Raw genomic sequence first — 24530 nt, 5'->3', positions numbered from 1 at the left:
TTTAATGATCTGTTAATGAAACATACGTCTTAACATTAACCGATCATGTTTTCTTTGGACTCAGAGTCTTATTATACACAGAATAAGACAACATATGAAAGTTAAAAATTTGCTTAATTTATTATATTCATGTTTATTGATCGACTGATAATTGATTTAACAGAAGCAGGTCTTTTTAAATTGAAATGTTACAGTCAAAGGAACTTTTAAACGCCTACACAAATTTAAGGTAAAATAAGTTTGTTTTTTTTCAAAGGCCATTTGATTATTACGCAACTTCTCGCACTGAAGAAAAAGGGAATCAGCATTGTTCGATGACAATTTTTACAAATACAAAACCATTGGCGTTTAACATATATTTGGAGACATTTTATTGCCAGTAATGGAAGACTCTTCTGCGTAACCTAATTCACTTTAAGTTTATGAAATGGAGAAGGATGTTTTTTTTTCGTGTTTTGATCAACTTCTTTTCTCAATCTAGTTAATGTTCTTGATGGTGCCTTGTCTGTAGATTGTTGTAGTGCGTTGTAATGATGTTTTTGCTTTTTTTTTGTCATGGATCTGAGTACTACATATCAAATCTCAAGTTTTCTTGAATATACCAGACGCAATGCAAGCCATCGCTGAAATGTGGGTTACTGAGTGATAAGACAACACATATATAAACTGACGCGTTTACTTTTCTACATTGGTTAGAGGTATAGGGGGAGGGTTGAGATCTCACAAACATGTTAAACTCCGCCGCATTTTTGCGCCTGACCCAAGTCAGGAGCCTCTGGCCTTTGTTAGTCTTGTATTATTTTTATTTTAGTTTCTTGTGAACAATTTGGAAATAAGTATGAAGTTCATTATCACTGGACTAGTATATATTTGTTTAGGGGCCAGCTGAAGGACGCCTCCGGGTGCGGGAATTTCTCACTACTTGAAGACCTGTTGGTGACCTTCTGCTGTTGTTTTTTTATTTGGTCGGGTTGTTGTCTCTTTGACATATTCCCCATTTCCATTCTCAATTTTATTTTATGACAGTAAAATGAAAGAATTTTTTCAGTATTTGTGAAGGTTAAGTAATTCAACCATATGAATTCATAACCAAGTCGGTCAATTTGTATGCACAATAATTTTGATTTGAAATAATGGCTCTCTGCTGAAATATCAATCCACAATCCACAAAGCTCAACAAATTTGATATGAATAAAAGAAATCCAAAACGTTGACGATGTCATCTTAGTGTAAACACAACATAATAAATTGATTTGTAATGTGCAACTAAAAGAGTAAATAAATACGAAATATAAAGTAATTCAAATATTGAGATTTGGAAATTTTAGCAGTGCTTTAATATAAATCTGCTCCCTGCTGCCATCTTCTGTAAATTTGTTTTAATAATCAATGTGGTTCTTCACAAAGTAAGATTTTTCATTACAAAAGAAATATATATCTGCGATTCATATGTACATTGATTGTTCAGAACTACAATTCAATTAAGATTTTTCGCAATTTAGCAACATGTACATGTTTTCATGTACCGATTGATGGTGATTACTTGAAATTGAAAATAAATTAACTGGATTTTTGTTTATTTAGATTAATGCTCTTTTCAAACGCTGTTCCAGATTAAATTGCAAAATTATCTTAATTTGTAAAATTGTATGTTTTAAGGTGATAATCATGTTTAAAAACCAAGCTAAACAAATAGTCTACAGTGTTGTTTTCTTGGCGAATTGAGCATTGCTCCTACAATCCAATATTTATCAAGAGTACCAGGCTTATCAGACGCGCCTTTCGTCTGCATAAGAATTATCACTGACGCTCAGATCAAACTATGATATTGAAAGCAAAACGTATCATTGACATGTAAAAATTTGAATATTTGACGAAATAGAGCCATTGTAAATATAGTTTGGTGAGGTAAAACATCTTAATGGATCAGACTGTTGCTAGCATTAAGCTATACAGGAAGTTTGAAAACTGAAAGGAAATATGCAAGGCAAAATTACAACTATTAAAGTATACTTAGATCTGACAAATAAATGTCTTGTGAAAAGCTGAAAGATAACATTTGTATTAAAGATGTTTAATTTTTTGTTTCAAATTCAATGTGCCAAACTGTTGGAACTGTCACAATTTTCCTGTAATCATAAATGAAAATTAACATGCATTACATATATAACAATTCAAGTATAAATTATCAAGTTGAACTCTTTTGACGCGAAAAAAAAATTAAAATATAAACGGAATTTTTTATTTAAGATATATTGCATTATGTCAATTATAAATGTTATAAATTAATACTCATAATTGGAATACTTAAATGAAAAAAATGGACATATATAATAGTTAAAACGAGCTATTATTAATAAGACTTCCGGCAAACAATACCTAGTTTTTACCTCTTAATCATTCGACAAAGGTTTTACTCAGTTTTGTAAAATTCAATAATTCCTGCTATCATGGCCATCTTTTGTATTACATTTTATCATGAAAGTTCAATTTACATATTGTTAACAAGCAATAACTAAGTAATACATTAAATTCACTAAAGGATTCGAACAATTATGTATATAACAGTGCTTTCAATATTAAAGTCAAATTAACAAACAGCGAAAAAGTGTTCTGTGACATCCAGTTGTAAAACGGTATGGTATAGTTCGTCTAAATGCTTTATTGACATCTATAATGCACAACATCAAGTAGGTGTATCAATTTGAAAATGATGAATATATTGAATAATTTAGAGCTTTTAATATCAATTTTATTTCAAACAGCTTATTGCCTTCATATGTTTCAAATTCTAAGTTTGTACTTTTGAAAATATCCGTTGATCAAATGCCAATCATTTAAATAGCAATGAGAGTTAACTTAAACAACATTTGGCAAATTTAGCGATTCCTCTATTACCCCTTAATTGTCATGGTTTTTCTAGAAAAATAATGCTTGTATAAACCCTTAAATTGATTTCACTTTCATTGTATCAAAACATTTAATCGAACTACGTTTCAACAAAGTGCATCTTAAATGTTGTTTTAATTCTTCTATTATCGTAAGAACCACAAGTTCAATAGCAAATTGTTAAAGTTTTACTAAGTGACATTGTTATTACATATAATTGCTCTATTGACTAGGATTCGATTGATTGTCGTTTTTCCTCCATGTAGCAATTTAGTTATCTTTGTTACCTAAATTTCTAAGAATCGTGAAGGACTAAAAGGAAAATATATCTAATGAATAATTAAAAAATCAGTAACCTTGACTCTATATGTATATTGATCATGTTATCCCTGTTAACAAATGGCGTTCCAGGTTAAATTTTACTTAATATATATATATATATATTAAATTCAGACAGGAAAGTTATGTTTGGTTCGATATATAAGCTGTACCAATTCTTGTTTTAAAAATATATACCTATTATATTTTGAATCCTTAAAAATTCTTCATCGTACAACATACACTTTTCTGAGAGTGACAAATAATATTTTACCGTTTTCAACCACGATTATTAAAATTGGGCTATTAGGAAGTTACCATATACATATGTTTATTTGTGCTTTAAACAGTAGGAATATTTCAAGAACTGTTTGAAATAGTTTCGTTTTTTCTAGGAATAGATAACCTTAGCTTCATTTGGCAAACTATTAGGAAGTTTCGGTCCTTAATCTTATTTAACTTCGTACTTTATTTGGCTTTTAACTTTTTTTATTCGAGCGTCACTGATGAATTTTTTTAGTCGAAACGCGCGGCTGTTGCAAATGCAAAATTTTAATCCTTTTATCTTAGACGGGGTTATTTATCTACTATGTCATCGAAGTGCTTTTTCAAGTTCTAGATTTGACGAAGCACCATTGAAAATTGGAAAAAAGTAAAATCACAAAAAAACTGAACTCAGAGGAAAATCAATACGGAAAGTCCATAGTCACATGGCAAAATCAAATAACAAAACGCATCAAGAACGGTCATATTCCTGACTTGGTACAGGCATTTTCAAATGTAGAAAATGGTGGATTAAACCTGGTTCTATAGCGCTAACCCTCTCTCTTTAATAGCAATACTAACAATCAACTGATGTCATTAATGAATGATTAAGAAAATGTATTATATGATTAAGAAGTGCAGAATATAATATACTAGAACACACCCGTGATATCGTGGGTCCCGTGACTGAATTAAAGTAGATAACAATGCGTAAGCCTTATTTTAGTATTGGTATTGTCATCTGATAAAGTCATACCGATAATAAGATACACATTTTTCTCTGCTTTTCTGTTTGAACCCGTCGACCTGGAACTTGTCAATTATTGGTAATATTGATTATTTGGAAAACAAAAGGTCCTGGAATGGAGTATCTTTTAATCAAAAGCATTGTCCTCTTATATTCGCTGTTTTACGTCATGTCCGCTAACAAATTGAAAACTGTACATATACACCTTATTTCAAGTCCAAATTTTTAGTATTCGTAATATTGTTATCTTAGAAAGTCTTACTGATTAAAATACTACACAATAGGGAACAATCTGACCCTGTGATTATGACCCGTGTATCATAGCAAAATCCTATAAAATACACCGTTTGGTGGTGCGCCTGTCAGATGCGGAACGTACAGGTTCCTATATGAAGTACAGACAAGGGGTCATCATCGTGTTTCTTTTTTGTTTTTCTAACTATCGGCTGTTACTGTTTACTTGATTACCTGTCACATTTATATCTAATTTTACAATATTTTTTTAACCCATGATTATTTATCCATATTGTTTCGAATAAGAACAAATCGCTTGGGGATTTTTCCATATAATTACTGTCTTTATTGATGTTGATGATATTTGCTATTCACGCCATAAAATACAATATAAACTACATAGGTGATTCAAACGTTGGATGTTGGGTATTTAATACCAATTCCAATCTTACAGTCATTTATTTTACATCATGATGAGCCAACATTCATTGATATTGTGTTCAACAAAGAAATCATTTATTTCTTAATTATCAAAATGGATTGAAAGTGGAAATGTTCTTCATATGTCATCACTATTGAATCTTTGGTAAGTCTTTTTGTTCTTATGTATTATTCATATGTACTTGTTGGATACAATTTATTACAATAGTAAAGTCGTTTTGGATGGATATTTTTCTTTATTCGGTTAACGATTGTCCAATAAATAATTAAGAATACGATGTTCGTTGTAGAAACTGGTACATACTTTACCTGTAAGGTGAGAAAAGCTGTTCTTTGTGATTTTTTTCATAATCTGCAATAGAAGATGTTATTATATATTTTTAGTCTATTCCTTTAATGAAAGTTCTTAAAATGATTAAGGATCCGATGCCCAATATCAATACTGGTGCGAAATATACCTGTATGATGAAGCAAAACGCAGTTTTAGATAGATTCCCATAACAAACTACGGGTTGACCGATATATATTTGCTGGGGCTTTAGGGAGTAGGACAGGCTTTTTCGTTGTTGTTTAACGATTCTTGTATGTTTTTTCTGTAATCAATGATCAAACTTAAAATATCACAGCTTTTTAAATATAGAAGTTCCAAAAATGCATTGAAATTGCACTACAATTGGGATCCATTAATGATCCGATTTACAGGGAAAATGTCAAGATCCATATTCCTATAAATATCTTAATCCGGAACGAATGTCAAAGTTATTTTCTCTCATTTGTATGGGTATTATTGGAATGTAAAGAAACATCCTTGTATACATATAAAACAATTGAGTCTTTATTTACTAATTCAGTGAGGTATTACGAGATTTAAATGTAACCATATCGTTGTATCAAATAAGTAGGCTATAGTTTGAAGTGTAGATTTCCTGTCAATGAAAACATTGATTTTCATTTACTGGTTTTAACTATTAAAGAAAACAGACCAATTTAACAGACAGGTTAAATAACAACATTGTATGCAGATTATGAATTCCATATGTAAACATAATGATTGCTTGTTTTTCTCCTTAACCCAATTAAAAAATAAATAAAGGTAAGTTGGGTTAAAAACCAAGACACATTATTTGTTATAGGCTAATATCTGCGATTATAATAAATGAATTTTGATAACTTCACAAAATGGGGTTTACAAACCAAGTCTCTTATTAACTTAGATTACCAATCACAGAAAATATGTTTGATGATATGTTAGTCTTGTATGATTTTTAATCTTAGTTTATTCACATGTTTCGGAGTTTAGAATAACGTCCTTTATCACTGACATTGTACACATTTTTGTGAAGGAGCCAGATTAAGCAATCCTCCGTTTACGAGATTTTCTCGATGTGTTGAAGACCCATTTGTTGAATTCGGCTCTTCGGTAGGGTTATTGTCTCTTTGACACCTATAATGTACCAAATTTCTATTCTCAATTTTAATATCATGATACTTGTTCTTATTTGTTACTTTTTTTTTAAAACTAAGCACGATATTTATTCTGGAATAAAGATTCGTCATGTTTGTTGTTTTCAAACAAAGTGAGAGGGTCTAAATGTGTCATGTAATAATAAATTCCCCAAGAAACACAATAATTAATACTGAAACTAAAAACGAGAACCTCAAATATGCAATCCAGTTTTCAGAGTATGTTTCATACAGAGCTAAAACTCACTCCTTTTGGCTTTGGGGATTCTTGTGACAGGCATTTACTAGGTAAACAAAGAAAAATAGTGTGGTTTGATGTTTTAAATATTTTTGATAATTTACGTTTTGACTATTTGTTCATGATTTTTTTCCTTTTCAACCCTTCTTTTACTTTCTTTACTGATGGGGTATGCAGCGGAGATGACTGGTAGAATTTGACTATTAGTATACTTGCGTTATTTATTAGATGCCTTTCTAATTTCCCATATCTTCTAAATGGTGCTACTCGATATTCATCACTTTCCTTGTATTTGATATACGTCCAGAATCGTTTTGATGGATAAACTATATTTTCTGACATGTCTGTATATTTATAAAAGTCTTGTCAGTTGTTTAAATTCCTATTATTTTAGTATAATAATAATGAAAGTACAATAGTATTTCAGTAATTATAATAGTTTAATATAAAGGTTAAATATATATATGTATCCACACGTGTCTACTTGTAGACGATACTTATAAAAACTTGAAAGTCAAACAAAATAGATAAAACAACCTTATTACGGTGGTAAACGGTCATACTTAAACATTACTTTGATAGTTTCCTTTTCAATACTTTTAAGTTCCGTTGAGTTAAATGTCTAGCTCCATTAGGAGAAAGGCTAACATTTTAAAATCATTCAGGTTTCTCTTCAAACTGCTCATCACTTTATACTAATTTCATATTCATTGCTAGAACCGGAAATTTGTGATCATATGGTTTTTCATTGTTTAAGAGATCGATGAAGCTTAGTTAATTATATTAACGTTTAGTCATACTTAAAAGACTTGTTGTACCGTAATCAATAATACTAAGGAAGAAACAACAGCATCGATCAGTTACGGTGAGTACCATTTGCTTGATAAATAAATATTTTGATAAATACAGAGTTGTATAATTGAATATATTTAAATTTTTAATTCGTTAAAAGATAATATTGTTTCAATAGGATTGATTTTAATTATTTAATTTAATAAACATTTTCAATTTGATATAGAAAATTGAAGCAACCTCAGAGGTTTTTGTCTATCGTTAATAAATGTTTTGAACAGATTATTGTAATTCTATTATAGTTGTATACCATCTACTATAAACATTAGAGGATATATTATAGTCACTTATGATAAAACCAAATATCACGTAAAGGCCATGGTGGTAAATCTATACTCAATATATTATTCTAAATGGGTTTTATTTAATTGTGTATAAATATGTCATCTATTATACAGTGATTATACGGGATAAATGTTCTTATTGTACGTAAATTCTTGTACTATTCTTTATTGCACTGACCGAGATTAAATAGGGAGATTCTGAATTAAACAACATAATCAATCCTTGCAAAAAGTAAAATCACAAAATACCTAACTCAGAGAATAATCTAATCGCAAAGTCCATAATCCCATGGCAAAATCAAATGACAAAACACATAAAAAACGAATGGACAAGAACTGGCATACTCCTGAATTGGTACAGGCATTTTCAAATGTAGACACTCACAATGGTTGATTAAACCTGGTTTTATAGCGATAAACCTTTCATTTTTTTGACAGTCTCATCAAATTAAAAAGTTCATTCCACTACGCGATTGAATAATTTTGACGTTTGTGGTGCAACGTATTTTCTTATTCATAATAGAAATAGACCATAATGGCATAATGAAACATAGTCAAATGTACGATTATTGTAAGAATAAACAATGTGTGTTTCCCAGTAATATCTTAGGTATATCGTCATTTTGGAAATCGGGGTAAAAGCATATCCTATAGCATATATATGTTGTACTTTGATAACTTAACTCAAAACTTTTCTAGATTCGGGACGGTTTTGAGCTCAACATAATGTTATGACATTTGTGTGTAATTTTTGAAGACCATTTATTGAACATTAGATACATTGATGTGTTTTTTTGTATTTTGTGTCGTTTGTCTTCTATCTCATTTGCGCATACCCTTCATCTAAAAAATCATATGTTAGGGAAACTTAAATGTAAGACAATACATAACAAAACGGCAGATAGTTGGAACCGCTAGATAACAAACACAGACAATTTAAAGATAATGTGAACAAGCGTTAGTGCTCACCAAGCAGATACCTAGAGACAAGGTATTACACCAGAATTAAAAGAAAACCTCTGAAAACTGTAAGAAGACCTGACGTTAAAATAGAGATGTCAAAAACAAAATAAACACAATGAGTTAACCTTTCAAAAACCTACATAAAAAATAATACTCAATGAAACTGTTAATGCATTTGTGTTGTATCGTAACCATGGACATGATGGAATCACTTTATTTACCCATTGCATATTATCTAGAAAAATACTGGTATACTAGTATATCACAATATTTTGTAAATCAATAAATCTATCGACTGGTTTGGAAGCAATTAATTTATTTAAAAAAATTGTTTCTCAGTTTTATCTAAATTCGATTACCTCACAGACATATATAATACTGCAGTTTATTGTGATTGACGCTTTTACCTTTTTTTAATGTGATTGGCGCCTTTTCCTTTTTAAAAATGTCCTGTACCAAGTCAGGAATATGGCCATTGTAAATTTATTATTGTTCGTTTCTGTGTGTGTTACATTTTAACGTTGCGTCGTTTGATTTCTCTTATTTTGGAGTGTAAATTCACATTGCGAAGACGTGTCACGGTACTTGTCTATCCCAAATTCATATGTTTGGTTTTGATGTTATATTTGTTATTCTTGTGGGATTTTGTCTGATGCTTGGTCCGTTTCTGTGTGTGTTACATTTAAGTCTTGTGTCGTTGTTCTCCTCTTATATTTAATGTGTTTTCCTCGATTTTAGTTTGTTACCCCGATTTTGTTTTTTGTCCATGGATTTATGAGTTTGAACAGCGGAATACTTCTGTTGCCTTTATTTACCGATTGAGAAAAAATAAATGTGTAAGTCTTTGTTATATTTTTTAAAGAAGACCCATGCAGGCAGGTACCTGAACGGATATTTCTTTAGATTTTATATAATAATAGTGAAGATATACTGAATAGTCATCATTGTCTAAATTTTTATTATAGTGAAGATATACTGAATAGTCATCATTGTCTAAATTTTTATTATTCTCGACAAAAAACGATTCTTTGAAAATTTTATATTCCAAACTGGCAGTTCAGTAGCTACACTCGTTACCTTCTCACGTCACTGTTGAATACAAGTATCGTTTGGCCGCGATTCAGGAGTGGAGTGGTTTTGTTTTTGGCAGTTCAGTAGATATAAGTGTTACCTTCTCACGTCACTGTTGAGACAAACCCGTGTGGCCGCGATACAAGAGTGGAGTGTTTTTTTCTGTGGGGGTAAGGGCTTGCGGGTGTGATTCGGGAGAAATCTATGTGTAACTGAAAAATCTATTTCTATGTGTTTAATATTATATAATTACTAGACATGTTACGAAAAGGTATATTCACGACGCTGAGGTTGACAAATTACACTTTAAATGTGGGGACTGTGTCAAAACAGAAAAGAGATTACATATGTATTTCGGGGAGCCCTTGCAAATATGATGGACCTTGCACATAATCTTAAGTATTATAATCTGCTTTATACCTGCTCGTAAATATATATGTACCGGTCATTTTCATATAGTTATTAAAAACACACTTAGAAGTGTATGTATTTTGATCCAGTTATTTGCCACCTAAATTTTTATCTAACGGAGTTTGTTTTAAAACACATAAACATGATTTTTTTACAATTTTAACTTGAAACAAGTTGCATTCTAGTTGAGAAATTTTTTTACTCCCGGTCACATAGCTTCGAGGGCATGTATTTTCTTTCTTTATTTCTTTCCAATTTTGTCCTAATTTAAACAGTTTCAGCTCAATTTGTATTTTCTTTATAAGGTGTTTGTGACTGATTGACTATTGGTTGCATCAAGTCCAGTGGCAAATATTTAATGCCTGTTCAGAACGATAAGAGGTTTATGTAAAATATGACCTCACTACTCATCAGTTGAACATTCCTGCAGTTTCAAAAGCATTACATATTGACTTTGCAAATTCCGGGAAAGTGTTGTTGAAATTCTTCCGGGAAAGTGTTGTTGAAATTCTCCAACCGTTTCATAAGAAAATGACAATACAAAAATTAACACCGATGACCGATGGGTCTTTCTTCTATTTAAAATAACGATGCTAGGGGTTTCCTCAAAAAAATTATAATGGCGTTTTTAAAGATGTGTACCTTTTACTACTCTATGGACCTACCAGATTATTTTTTCAGGGAGAGGGAGGGGGCTAGGGTTAGATTTGAAAAGGCATCAACTAAGAGCTAAACCACTAGCAGAAAGAAGAAAATGTAAAAAAAAAAAATATTTTGCGTATATCAGAGTGGCAGGTATATGTCGAACACGCTATAAGGCGCTTCAAAACTTTCAGAGTCATTGGAAGCTGATGGAGACACCCGAGAGAATAGATCAATCAGCCTGTAGAGCTTTGTGCGGGATTAGTGGAGCGACACATTAAACTTCTGGAACTGTAATACAACAATAAAACTATTATTTAACTGGCTTACTATGTATATATTATCAATCTAGAATCGAATGAACTTGTATAAATCTCAGCCCCCCCCCCCCTTTTTCTAGCCCACCCACTCTTGCACGCGGACACCTTTCGTGTCGTATGATAGCATCAATATCACAAAAGCAATTGTCATAATATTAGGATGTTACATAATGATGTTCTATATAACTGTGCTTTGAATTCATCAAGACGCACATGATCTAATTTTTATCTAGTCAATGTTTTGACACCGTCCCCAAATTTAAAGTGTAATTTGTCAACCTCAGCGTGGAGAATATACCTTTTCGTAACATGTCTACTAGCTCATATCCGTACAAATGTTGATGATCAGAAATATAATAGTTTGAAGATGAACAGAAAAAAAAATCTTAGTTACACAGTGGGCAAGCAAGGTTTCTTTTACAATACATACGGTATAAGTAAGTTTCAGATTTGGAAAGAGTGAGCAAAGCTCGAGCACATTGGTTATATATAATAATATATAAATAGACAAACAAGCACGTGCAATCGCATGATGACAATTTTCTAGGTCTAGTTTGATTGATCATAAAATAATATAATAATAGATTAAAGAAATGTGAAACTTAGCGTGTAACGGAATTGTTCCTTCTGTTTTCTTTTTTTGATGTTAATATCATTATGTTTTCGAATATCTGAACATGCATAACCCATCGCCAGATAAATGTCAACTTGAAGGTTGTATAAAAAATGGGTACAAATAAGTTTATATTACCGATATTATATAATGATACATCCGAAATGATTTTAAGTATGTTAATATTACAAAGTTGAACCAAACTGCTAATAAAGTGAAATATTATTTCAAAATTCCGCTAAAACGAAATCAATGTTTGAAACATACAAAAATATATGTTTCAATTTGTACCTAAATCGACCGGGCTGAAGTACGTTCACTATTCTGATGAGTTAAGCCCTTTTCAACTATTTTTTATAGTTCGTTCTTATGTTGTACTGTTATACCACTGTCCCAGGTTAGGGGGAGGATTGGGATACCGCTAACATGTTTAACCCCGCCACAATATTTATGTATGTGTCTGTCCCAAGTCAGGAGCCTGTAATTCAGTGGTTGTCGTTTGTTTATGTGTTACATATTTGTTTTTCGTTCAATTTTTTAAATTAAATAAGGCCGTTAGTTTTCTCGTTTGAATTGTTTTACATTGTCCTATCGGGGCCTTTTATAGCTGACTATGCGGTATGGGTTCTGCTCATTGTTGAAGGCCGTACGATGACCTATAGTTGTTAATGTTTGTGTCATTTTGGTCTTCTTTGGATAGTTGTCTCATTGGCAATCATACCACATCTTCTTTTTTATATACATGTGCTTTTAAAGTTTGTTTATTCGTACCATGTGACATTGTATATTTGAATATAAAGATGAACTGTACTGACCAACAAACAAAAAGTAAAATCACAAAAATACTTAACTCAGATGAAAATCAATTAGGAAAGTCCATAATCACATGGCAAAATCAAATAAAAAAACCGCATCAAAAACGAATGGACAAGAACTGTCATATTCCTGACCTGAATTAGATTTCATGTCATGTGATTGTAATAATTGTTTTATGATAGGATTCTGCATTTTCCACTTTCTGTTTTAAAAAATATTAGGTATAGTACAAACTTGTAAAACAGTACTTTGATATGTTTACCTTCATTGGTTATGTTGAGTTATGACAGAATTTATCAACAATATTTTTTTTATATTCCTAACTTGCTTGCTTCCTAGATGTGCATTTTGCACATTAATTAATAACTTAATGTGCATTTACTTAAGTTTGTAATTAATAAAACTTTTCAGAGCCTCTTTGTCTTGTTATGCAACACACCATGCTAAAAGCATAAAAAGCTTGTGTATAGTTAGTCAACTTATATAATGATATAAAAGCAATAATCTGAAGTGATTTTTTTCATTGGTGTCCTTTAATAAAATATTTAAATTGGTAAAGTCACATGGTACAAATAAACAAACTTTAAAAGCACATGTATGTTGTTTTTGTTTTGGTTGGAAGGCCGTTACACTACTTATATTTACTCCATCAGGTAATCAACACTTCAAAAAATAAATGGGAAACTTTTTTTATTTATTGACAAAAAAATATGAAATTAATGGTCAGAGTTCGTATATATCATATAGTAACATACATCAAGAAAAAAATTATTAATTTCTTAAAATGAATTTAAGAATTTAAGAATTTTTTTCTGAAAATATGTAGAAGTCAAATGGACAAATTGTCTCAATGTGCTTTTTTTCTAAACTTCATTTTTCAATAACATACTCACACTAAAACACTTTAATGCATTAAAAACATAGAAAAATATGATAAAAGCTTAAAATACTAATATTAACAAGTAACAAAAGTTTCGTATAAAATACTAGGGGTGTTTTCCTAAAAAAAAATGTACAAATAGCCCAACAAGAATAGATTAGTTGTGCCCAAATACCGAAACCTCTTGAATCCCCTAATTACAGGTATATCCTATATACCATAAGAAAGCTAATAAAAAAGGAACAACAGCTATATATAGTGAATATGTGGCACAGATGCGATTTTTATAAGGGGTACTGGGGTGCCCGAATACAAAAATGGCCGAAATTAAGAAAAAGAAGCTTCCCCAAGTCCGTTACGATCAAGTTTTGAACCCTTGAATCCCTTAATTACAGGTATATCCTATATACCATAAGAAAGCTTTTAAAATAAGGAACAAAAGCTATATAGTGAATATGTGGTACAGATGCGATTTAAGGGGTACTGGGGTGCCCGAATATAAAAATGGCCGAAATTAAGAAAAAAAAAGCTTCCCCACGCCCGTTACGATCAAGTTTTGAACCTATGTTTTTGTTATATGGATTTCTGTGTGTATGCATCTCATGAGTTGAGCCTTTTGCAACTGATATTATTTACATCGCAATGACAGCGAGGACATTTCGATGTATTGTTGCAACAGAGATTTCTACTTACACAACTTTCGTTTTTGACCTCAATCACACGTACATTATCGTTTGCAAAATAACATTTATTTCATATCGCCGGTTACTAATTCAATTCTTTGATGATTACTCATAAAAAGAAAAGATTTTATTATATAGATTAATAATATGAGAATGTTGTGGTGTTTGAAATATATATATAGGTAAAAAGTCATTGATATTTTTGCACTCGCTTAGAAGAAGAATAACTATACCGTTAGTTTTCTCATTTAAATTCCTTTTATATTTGTGATTATACTGTATGGGGTTTGCACATTGCTGAAGGCTGTACTGCGACCTAAATCTGTTAAGGTATGTGGTATTGGTTATCATACCACATCTGTTTTCTAATGTTTATATATACAAGTAGATACTACAGTCATTCAATTTAATAAACTTGAATAGTGAATAGTGCAAAAAAAAAACACAGTTCACTATTCATGAATTTTGAAAAGTGAAAAGTGAATAGTGAAAGTGAACGTACTTCAGCCCGGTCTATACTAGATAATATCTTTTTAACAAAGAAGAAAAAACCTAAATGAAATCATGATCAAAAGTTATATATACAATGAAGTATAAAAGGAAATTGTATTTCAATCGATCAAACCTTGACTAAATGTAACATGGCATATCACATAACATACGATTTAAGTTAAGTCATTATTTATAGCATTCAAACAATGACTTTAACAACGATACTTTTATTTGTTCAAAACTCTTAAATTGTTTGTTTCAATTACATTTCACAATAATACAGTACGGACATTAGCCACTGAAAAGCATACTACATAATTATAAAATTTACATGTATAATACAAGATGCAAATTTAATATATTCGTTTAAAGTAAACAATCATTCATCTCAAATAAGTTAGGCTACATATACCGGATTTCCGTCTTTTTTTAAATATAACAATTTATTCACAATCAGCTATTCAATGTAAAGTGTCTTCATTAAGAAGTTAATGTGCTGATTAATGCAGGGTAGTTTATGCATGTACAAAGTTACCAGACACTGACTGACTTAGTAGTGTGGTATGAATATAATGACAGGTAAGTTAGTGTGTTGCTATTACTACACTCTCAATTTTCTTCAACTTCCTACTTTATTTGGCCTTTTCATTAACTTTTTTGAATTCGAGCGTCTCCGATAAGTCTTTTGTTTTCAAAACGCGCGTCTTGCACAAACACAAAATTTAAACACTGGTATCTATATGATGAGTTTATTTACTATATTCAAAGATTTCTATACGATATGTACCGAAAACCGCGGATGGGGACACTCAGCTGTAAAACACATTTCTTTTCTAAAGAAGTTTCATCTCTGCAAATAGCTTTTTTTCTTCTAGCAGATCGAATTCTTTAAAAGAAAAATGTATTTAAGACAATAACGTTTCACAACAATGATAGATTGTGAATAAGACCTCAGTGTCGGGCGTCCATCCTTTCATTATGAGAACGTTCTGAAGTTTACATGTACCACTGACTGATTTTGACATTATTTAACGTTGTTTACTATTTTATATAAGTAGAATTGGAAAATGGTTGTCGATTGTTAAGGAAGTTAAACTCTTTTTTAAATATAAAAACATGAACGTGTTCGCGGTCTGTCTTGGCTGACCCAAACTTTCTATGAGTCGACAATTTAGGTAAAGCTTAAAAGTGATTGAAAACTGCTTCACATATTTGTTGCCTGAGGGTGAGTTGGTGTAATTGTCTTTACTTAAAATCTACAATTCGTTGGTTTATTACTGTAATATCGTTGTTGAAATACAGAATGTAAGAAATAAAATCATACAATATATATTACAATTTGTACAAAGTCAAAATATGGGTACATCAGTCATCATCGTATAACAATTTTAAAAGGGACAATTTAACAGAACACAAAAACATCTTCTATCTGCGAACACATTGATTGATTTGAGTGTCTGACGTCAGAATTTTTTTTATACGTCACATAAATTTTTCGTTCAATGTGCATGTGTTTGTAGATCTTACTTTACTGAAAATTCTTGTTGCTACAATTAACTCTATATATAATGAACTTGGCCCAGTAATTACAGTGGAAAATATTTTCGAAAAATCTACAAAAATTTATGAAAAATGTTGAAAATTGACTCTAAAGGACAGTTACTCCTAAAGGGGTCAACTGACCATATCGGTCGTGTTGACTTATTTGTAAATCTTACTTTGCTGAACATTATTGCTGTTTACTGTTTATCTCTATCTATAATATTATTCAAGATAATAACCAAAAACAGCAAAATTTCTTTAAAACTACCAATTCAGGGGCAGCAACCCAACAACGGTTTGTTTCGATTCATCTGAAATTTTCAGGGCAGATAGATCTTGACCTGTTAAACAATTTTACCCGATTCAGATTAGCTCTTGATGCCTTGAGTTTGAGTTATAAGCCAAAAACTGCATTTTCCCCCTATGTTCTATTTTAAGCCATGGCGACCATCTTGAATAGTTGATCAAGTCACCGGACACAATTTTTAAACAAGATACCCCAATGATGATTGTGGCCAAGTTTGGTTTAATTTAGCCACCTAGCTTCAGAGGAGAAGATTTTTGTAAAAGATTACTAAGATTTACGAAAAATGGTTAAAAATTGACTATAAAGGGCAATAACTCCTTAAGGAGTCAACTGACCATTTTGGTCGTTTGACTTATTTGTAAATCTTACTTTGCTGAACATTATTGCTGTTTACTGTTTATCTCTATCTATAATATTATTCAAGATGATAACCAAAAACAGCAAAATTTCCTTTAAATTACGAATTCAGGGGCAGCAACCCAACAACGGGGTGTCCAATTCATGTGAAAATGACTGGGCAGATAGATCTTGACCTGATAAAAAAATTAACTCCGTCAGATTTGCTCTAAATGCTTTGGTTTTTGAGTTATAAGCCAAAAACTGCATTTTACCCCTATGTTCTATTTTTAGCCATGGCAGCCATCATGGTTGGTTGACCGGGTCACTGGACACAATTTGTAAACTAGATACCCCAATGATGATTGTGGCCAAGTTTGGTTAAATTTGGCACAGTAGTTTTAGAGGAGAAAATTTTTGTAAAAGTTAACGACGACGGACGCAAATTGATGAGAAAAGCTCACTTGGCCCTTTGGGCCAGGTGAGCTAAAAATGAGGCGAAGGAAGCTGTGTCTGATGTTTCTTTAATCTCTAGTTCTGGGGGATATATCAATGGAACCCAATCAGAAAAGTTCGAATTATGGAAAGAACATCATCAATATATCTGAAAGTGAAATTAAATAATCTGGCTTCTTTTAGTCTCTTGTTTTTGACAAGTGTCTGGAGGAACTCCGATTCATATGAAAATAAAAAGAGGTCGGCAAGAAGAGGCGCAGTTTGTTCCCGTATGAATGCCGACAATTTGTTGGAAAAGTCTACCTCCAATCTCAACAAATATGTTGTCGATAAGAAACTCCAGCATACTGACCACTTGTTCTACTGTGTAGCATATTTTACCTTTTTGTTTGTCACTATTAACGAAATATGCCTTTATGAAATCCCAAAGTAATAAGTTTATAGCGTATGCTACCATTTTTATGTTGCAAGGCATTGTGGATAATTTCTTTTAGGCTGTTTTTCAATTTTACATGGGGAATGGTGGTATACAGGGTTGAAAAATCAAAAGTTTTGATGGAACTAATTTCAGAAAAAGACCAAGATTTAAAATTGTCTAGAAGTTCTTTCGAATTTTTAAGAATCCACATATGGTTAATACCACTACGCGAGTAAACAGTTTCACAGTATTTCTGAAGACCGTCTTTCACTGCGGACAGAATTTAAGTCAATCTAATGGACAATTCTTTAGTGGAACATGAAGATGAGCCAGCAATATACCGTTGTTGTACGGAATTTTATGAAGCTTTGGTATCCAATACAAACAAGGTAAGTCCTTCGATTTGGTGTTCAATGTAATGTTTATTGAAGCCATGAAGGACTTATGATTTATGATTTGCTAAAATCTCATCCTTGTCAAATGATATGTCTTTGTATGTAGGATTACCTGAGTGCTACGTTATACCCAATCTTTTACAAGACATTCGTAGTAATACGATTTACATACAAAGACAATATTATTTGAAGCTTTGTCCGCAGGAACAACAGCATACTTATCATGAAGAGTTGATAGACATTTCATGGCCTCTTTGTCTCTGAAAAGGGACTTTGGTCGATCGTTCACACAGTTTTTCAACTTGTGAATGCGACGTTTTATCAGAGACCTGATACTTTTAACCCATTCTGACCAGGTGTCCAGTTCAACTTCTTCTCGCTTAGCCCATGCTCTGGCGTAGTCCTCAATAGAATCCATAATTATTTTGAAGTTATGGTTCCAATTGATGTGTTGGGGTTCTCTAAACTTAGGACCATGAGAAATCACCTTTCGGAGATTTTCATGTTGAATTATGTTTAGATGCCCAGTTATGACATGATCAGAGGGGCTGTAATTATAAGGCGAGTGGGAACAGTCACATGTCGGAGGCTTTTTAAGATATTGTTCTAAGTCAAGGTCCTGCAATGCCTGTTTATAGTTAAATATTTTAGGTGCAATGATTTTGGTGTAACTGTAAGATACAATAGGAACAGACTGATTTTGAAAATAAATAGGAATTTTAGATGTTACCTCCTTGTGATGTAGAACGTTGCAGATATTGATTGCATCGATAATTTATTTAAGACCAGTTTTGAAACGGAAACTTATTGTTAAATTCAATGCCAAACTTCGATATTGTGAAGCACAACTAAGAATCGAAATGGGTAGTTAATGATATAACATAAAACTATTGTACTTTACGATGGATCGAGTGCATTTTATATTTCTGTAAGCGATTCCTAAAATTATTTCATTATCGTTTTCTGGTCTGTGCGTTCGTCCGTTCGCCCCGCTTCATGTTTAAGTTTTTGGTCAAGGTAGTTTTTGATGAAGTTGCAGTTCAATCAACTTGAAACTTAGTATACATGTTCCCTTTATATGATATTTCAAATCTTAGTGCCAAATTAGAGTTTGGTCCCAATTTGAAGGTCCACTAAACATAGAAATAGATAGTTTCAGGTTTAAGTTTTTGGTCAAGGTAGTTTTTGATGAAGTTGAAGTCCAGTCAACTTGAAACTGAGTATACATGTTCCCTATAATATGATCTTTCTAATTTAACGTAAAAAAATTAGAGTTCTGACCCCTAGTTCACGGTCCACTAAACAAATACATGTACTTGTACTATGAACACAGTCTTGATAAAAAATCAAATAGATAGTGGTGTTAACGACATATATATTCAAGACAGCATATTAACATACGCCGTTTTATCTTACTTTAAGGAGTGGTTTCTTTATTTACTATTGAATACACAGTGGCGGATCAAGCCATTTTTCAAAGAGGGACCAACCATTCAATGCTGATTTATGTACCGTTTCTTTAATATAAATGTTTATCATATCCTTAGATAAAAATAACATATATTTTTTACAGTATGATAATAGCATTAAATTTCATGAATTCCATATTTTTCCGGAATGGTGTTTAAAAGTGGACTGATATGAAAAATTTATCACATGCTTCGATTGTTATCACATGCCATTCCGTAAAATTATCGCATGGCATTCCGGTGATACTCACAAATTCTGGAAAACAACACCTCAATGGTACGTTTTCAGTGAAGAAAATTACAAATTAAAGTACAAAACAATTATTTAGATACTGGAATTTGCATATTGTAAAATTGGGGAAAAACCAAACAAATGATAAAATAAATGCATTATTAAAAGGATAAAACATAATTTAGAAATTGAGCCCCTTTAATATTTTTGTACTGTTACGAATCACAGTTTATGACTAAACTCAGTGAAGACCCGTCGACATTGCATTTAACTGATAAATTCAACAACACTTACCGTTATCTTGATGATATGTTTTCGTTAAATAATCAATAATTTTCTCAATATACTGCTGAAAATTACCCCAAGGAACTTGCTTTTAAATAAATCAAATTGATTCGGCAATAACTGTCCTTTTCTGGATTTAGATATTTCGGTTTTAAACGGGAAACTCCACACTAAAATTTACGACAAAAGAGACGATTTTTCGTTCCCTATTGTTAATTTTCCATTTTTAGATGGTGATGTTCCTTTGGCACCATCTTACGGTGTTTATATTTCACAACTTGTTCGCTATGGCCGTGTCTGTTGTGACGTTTTTTTTATTTTAACGAACGCAATCTATGTATTACTGGTAAATTATTAAACCAGGGATATCGTTACCATAAATTACTTAAACCTTTATAAATTTTTCCATAGATATAAAGATTTGGTATTGAAGTTTGGTTGTACCTGTAGAAAACTTATTTCAAACGGGATAGCACATCCTCATTTTTACGGAAATGTTGTTAACTGTGCCTGGAAATTTAGAAATGATCCATGTAAACTTGTCGCTCCTTCACATAATCTTATTCTAAAAGGTAACCTATTCAACACTTTAATAAGATCAGCGAATATTGTTTTTATTGGTATAAATATTGATTTTGTTATCAGCAAATTAAAAGCTGACTGAATATTACTAGTATGTTATATACATATACATATTCATGGACCTACAATCTGTCGATACCTGTAACTTGGCATTGCACAAAGTCATGTTTTTTCTCTGGCTGTTTATGACGTCTTTACACTAAATCCATTGGATGTTGGATGTGTACGGATTGATAGTTAAGTCTTAGATGCATGATTCATTTATAAGTTGTTAGTGGCTTTGAACTAGCTGTCAGATAACTGCGAGTACTCTCCGATCTGTTCATTATGTCTTTTTGTGTCGGGATGTATAAGTACCCGGCCACGTCCACTTGTATTTTTGTCCATCTGATGAGTTAATAGATATAGGAAGATGTGGTGTGAGTGCCAATGAGACAACTCTCCATCCAAATAACAATTTAAAAATTAAACCATTATAGGTTAAAGTACGGTCTTCAACACGGAGCCTTGGCTCACACCGAACAACAAGCTATAAAGGGCCCCAAAATTACTAGTGTAAAACCATTCAAACGGGAAAACCAACGGTCTAATCTATATAAACAAAACGAGAAACGAGAAACACGTATATATTACATAAACAAACGACAACTACTGTACATCAGATTCCTTTTGCATATTGTAAAATTGGGGAAAAACCAAACAAATGATAAAATAAATGCATTATTAAAAGGATAAAACATAATTTAGAAATTGAGCCCCTTTAATATTTTATAATATATAAGCCTTTTTCAACTGATTTTTATAGTTCGTTCTTATGTTGTACTATTATACCACTGTCTCAGGTTAGGGGGAGGGTTGGAATCCCTCTAACATGTTTAACCCCGCCACATTATTTATGTATGTGCCTGTCCCAAGTCAGGAGCCTTTAAATTCAGTGGTTGTCGTTTGTTTATGTGTTACATATTTGTTTTTCGTTCATTTTTTACATAAATAAGGCCGTTAGTTTTCTCGTTTGAATTGTTTTACATTGTCTTGTTGGGGCCTTTTATAGCTGACTATGCGGTGTAGGATTTCCCTTTGTTGAAGGCCTTACGGTGACCTATAGTTGTTAATGTCTGTGTCATTTTGGTCTTTTGTGGATAGTTGTCTCATTGGCAATCATACCACATCTTCTTTTTTTTTATTTACTTCTTGAAACAGTGTTTAATATGTATATTGTTTAATTATTTTTTGTATCGCCCATATGAAAATATATATCATACTGCTCTTTTTTTCCTTTTCTATAGAGGCATTTGTTAGACAGAAGTTCTTATCGAATGGTACGCATTTGGGGTCCGACGTGCGTGATTTTTCAATCTTTGAACTATTATTTCAGAACCACGTAAAGAGATCTATATGTTAAGCTGTCATTTTTCTCCATTGTTGAAGCATATGATAAAAAGATCATAACATGTCATTTTTCATATCGCATACAACTAGTATCAGCCTTCGGTCAATAACAGCCCTCGAGACATGCGGCTCTTGGGCTGATATTGAACCTGAGGCTAATAATAAATTCGATACGAAAAATGGAATGTAATAATCTGATAATATCAAAGTTTCTTTACACGTATATGTATTTATCTACAGTAAATACGAAAAAATTGTCAATCAAATCAACTTCGGGTCAAACAGAAGCCATTGCGGGTTTTTTAGTAACAACCTTTACTACAAAACGATGTGTCTTTTTAATGGATAAGGGAGATACATCGAACGAATAAAGGACATGTAAATAACGAAACTCAAACCTGTAAGATAACGTATCATTCAACAACACTAAATTAATTGGAACACTTATGCTTAACCACAGTGCGTCGAACTACTAACACAAAGGTTCCTGATTCGATTCCTATTCCGGAATGAAAATTTCAGGGACTGAATTTTCGGCTCTTCCTTTACACCATTTGCGGGTATGGTCTTGAGGAAACGATGATAGTCTGTCGGAAGAGGACGATAAATGGCACAAACTAGTTAAGAGAGAGCCATATCTCTTGCACGTTAAAGACACTTATGTAGATTTCGAAAAAAGAGAGGCTAATGTCGTTATAAGGCAGCACTCGCACCCGCAAAGTGGAAAGGGAATATACGCTGTTAAACTTGTTTCCCAATCCACTATAATAAATATAAAATAACCACAACAATAAAGGCAAGGTTGCGAAAAGAATATCAAAGTGTTTCCTGTTGTCTTAAAACACACTGCTATATCAACAAAATCCAATGGCTCTTAAAGTTTTGTCCGTTTGTCACGGATTGTTGAGAAACCCCTTTCACGTGTTTGAGTCCTATTGGATACGTGTGTGATGTAAGTCATGCAGTTTTTAACACTTTTCCGAAACAATAATTCATCGTTATAACTGTTCTTCATTTGTTTACAGTTATTGTTAAGAACAAAATACATATCGGATTTCGCCGAACTGATATATAATGCATATAAGAGATTCTATATTAATTTACATATTCGTTCTGGATTTTATCTCTGTGTTAAAGACCCATTAGTGACCGTGTGATGTTTTCTCCTTTTTGGTTGTGTTGGTGTCTCTTAGACACATTCTCCGTTAAAGGGATAATTCGCGATTTTTCACTTTTCATCTTATTATGTTCATAATACAATAAAAACATATTCACCAAGTTTTATTTTGATATGAAATCTAATAAAGAAGAAAATTGGGAATAATTAATTTTAATTTTTGAAACTTCCTGACTTATGTGACGTAGTTTAAGTCTTTGATGCATGCCGGGAGTGAAAATATCTCATTTAAGTCTTGTTCGTTAACCATCTAATAACGCGATTTAAAGCGCATCGACGACTTTTGGTGTAGTTATTAACCAACGAAAAGTAAGTGATAGCCATGCAACCTTTAAAATGAGATCTTGTGGATATTTTAAAACGAATTTTAATAATAAAATTAATTCATACAATAGAACATTTTTATGATTTTTTTTCTAAAAATACTTTAAACAAACATATGAAATTGACATGATCAATAGTGTATTAAAAATACATGTTTGTATTCTGACCTTTTTGCTACATTTCATCAAACATTTTCACTTGCTTGTACGGTGGAAATAAAATGTGTATTGTATTGTGACACCTAAAGAATATGTTGAATGCGTAGGTTAACTCAAGGTTATTAAAAGATAACATTACGTAATTCTAATCCTTTGATCCTCATTCAGTGAAATCTAGGCGTCACGGTTTACTGGCATTGGAGGTGTGAACAACATTTCGAGTCAGTCAAAGTTTTAGATACAGAAATGTAAAAAAAAATAATTAAAATTAATTAACGGGAATAATAAGGTCGCACAATAACTGGATAGCGGTTGTATATTTTTATATTTTGCATAAGCATGATAAGATCACTTTTAAATGAATTATGACTTTTGATTAATTCAGTAACGATAAAATACTTAATTATTTTAATTGAAGTATAATTTCATAGAAAAATAGCCTTCTAATCACGAGTTTATGAACTAAAAATTGTACTTTTTTAGATTAGGATCGTCAGCCTTAAATATTTCAAACAGATCATTAACAATTGCAATTATATAATTTAGTCCATCCAAAGTTATCTTTAATTACCTATTTAGGAATTAATGTTCTCATAAAAATATTTCAAATCTCACAACGCACGAATACTTCAGATATTTGAAAAAAGATGCTTTAAAAAATTGACAGAAAATTTAAGAATCTTTTTGGAATGGAATCACAATTTACGAACATATTTGCTTTGTCATCTTTCCCTATTGTTTAATGTTATTATAAGTCTGTTTCAACTGGCAAGAATACCATGCACTAAAGCGGACAAGCAGTTTGTTCTTTAAATTGCTGTCATTGAATATCAAGAA

General features: G+C 31.7%; 1 protein-coding gene across 3 annotated transcripts in view; it reads left to right on the top strand.

Annotated features, from left to right (window-relative positions):
- Positions 1-24530, top strand: part of LOC134685515 (alpha-1,3-mannosyl-glycoprotein 4-beta-N-acetylglucosaminyltransferase C-like) — a 54646-nt gene that overhangs the window by 3915 nt on the left and 26201 nt on the right. For 2 of the 3 annotated variants that reach the window (XM_063545274.1, XM_063545278.1), the window contains exon 1: positions 15065-15202. The exons of the other annotated variant lie outside the window; for it this stretch is intronic. The gene's annotated coding sequence lies outside the window, so the exon portion shown is untranslated. Of the gene's footprint in view, positions 1-15064; positions 15203-24530 lie in introns of those variants that run through there. 3 annotated transcript variants of the gene reach the window in all.

Source organism: Mytilus trossulus, chromosome 9 (genome assembly GCF_036588685.1).
Source record: "Mytilus trossulus isolate FHL-02 chromosome 9, PNRI_Mtr1.1.1.hap1, whole genome shotgun sequence".
In the NCBI taxonomy this organism is placed as follows: domain Eukaryota; kingdom Metazoa; phylum Mollusca; class Bivalvia; order Mytilida; family Mytilidae; genus Mytilus; species Mytilus trossulus.
The sequence above is the reverse complement of the archived record's forward strand: the minus strand, read 5'-3'. Positions and strand labels throughout refer to the sequence as shown.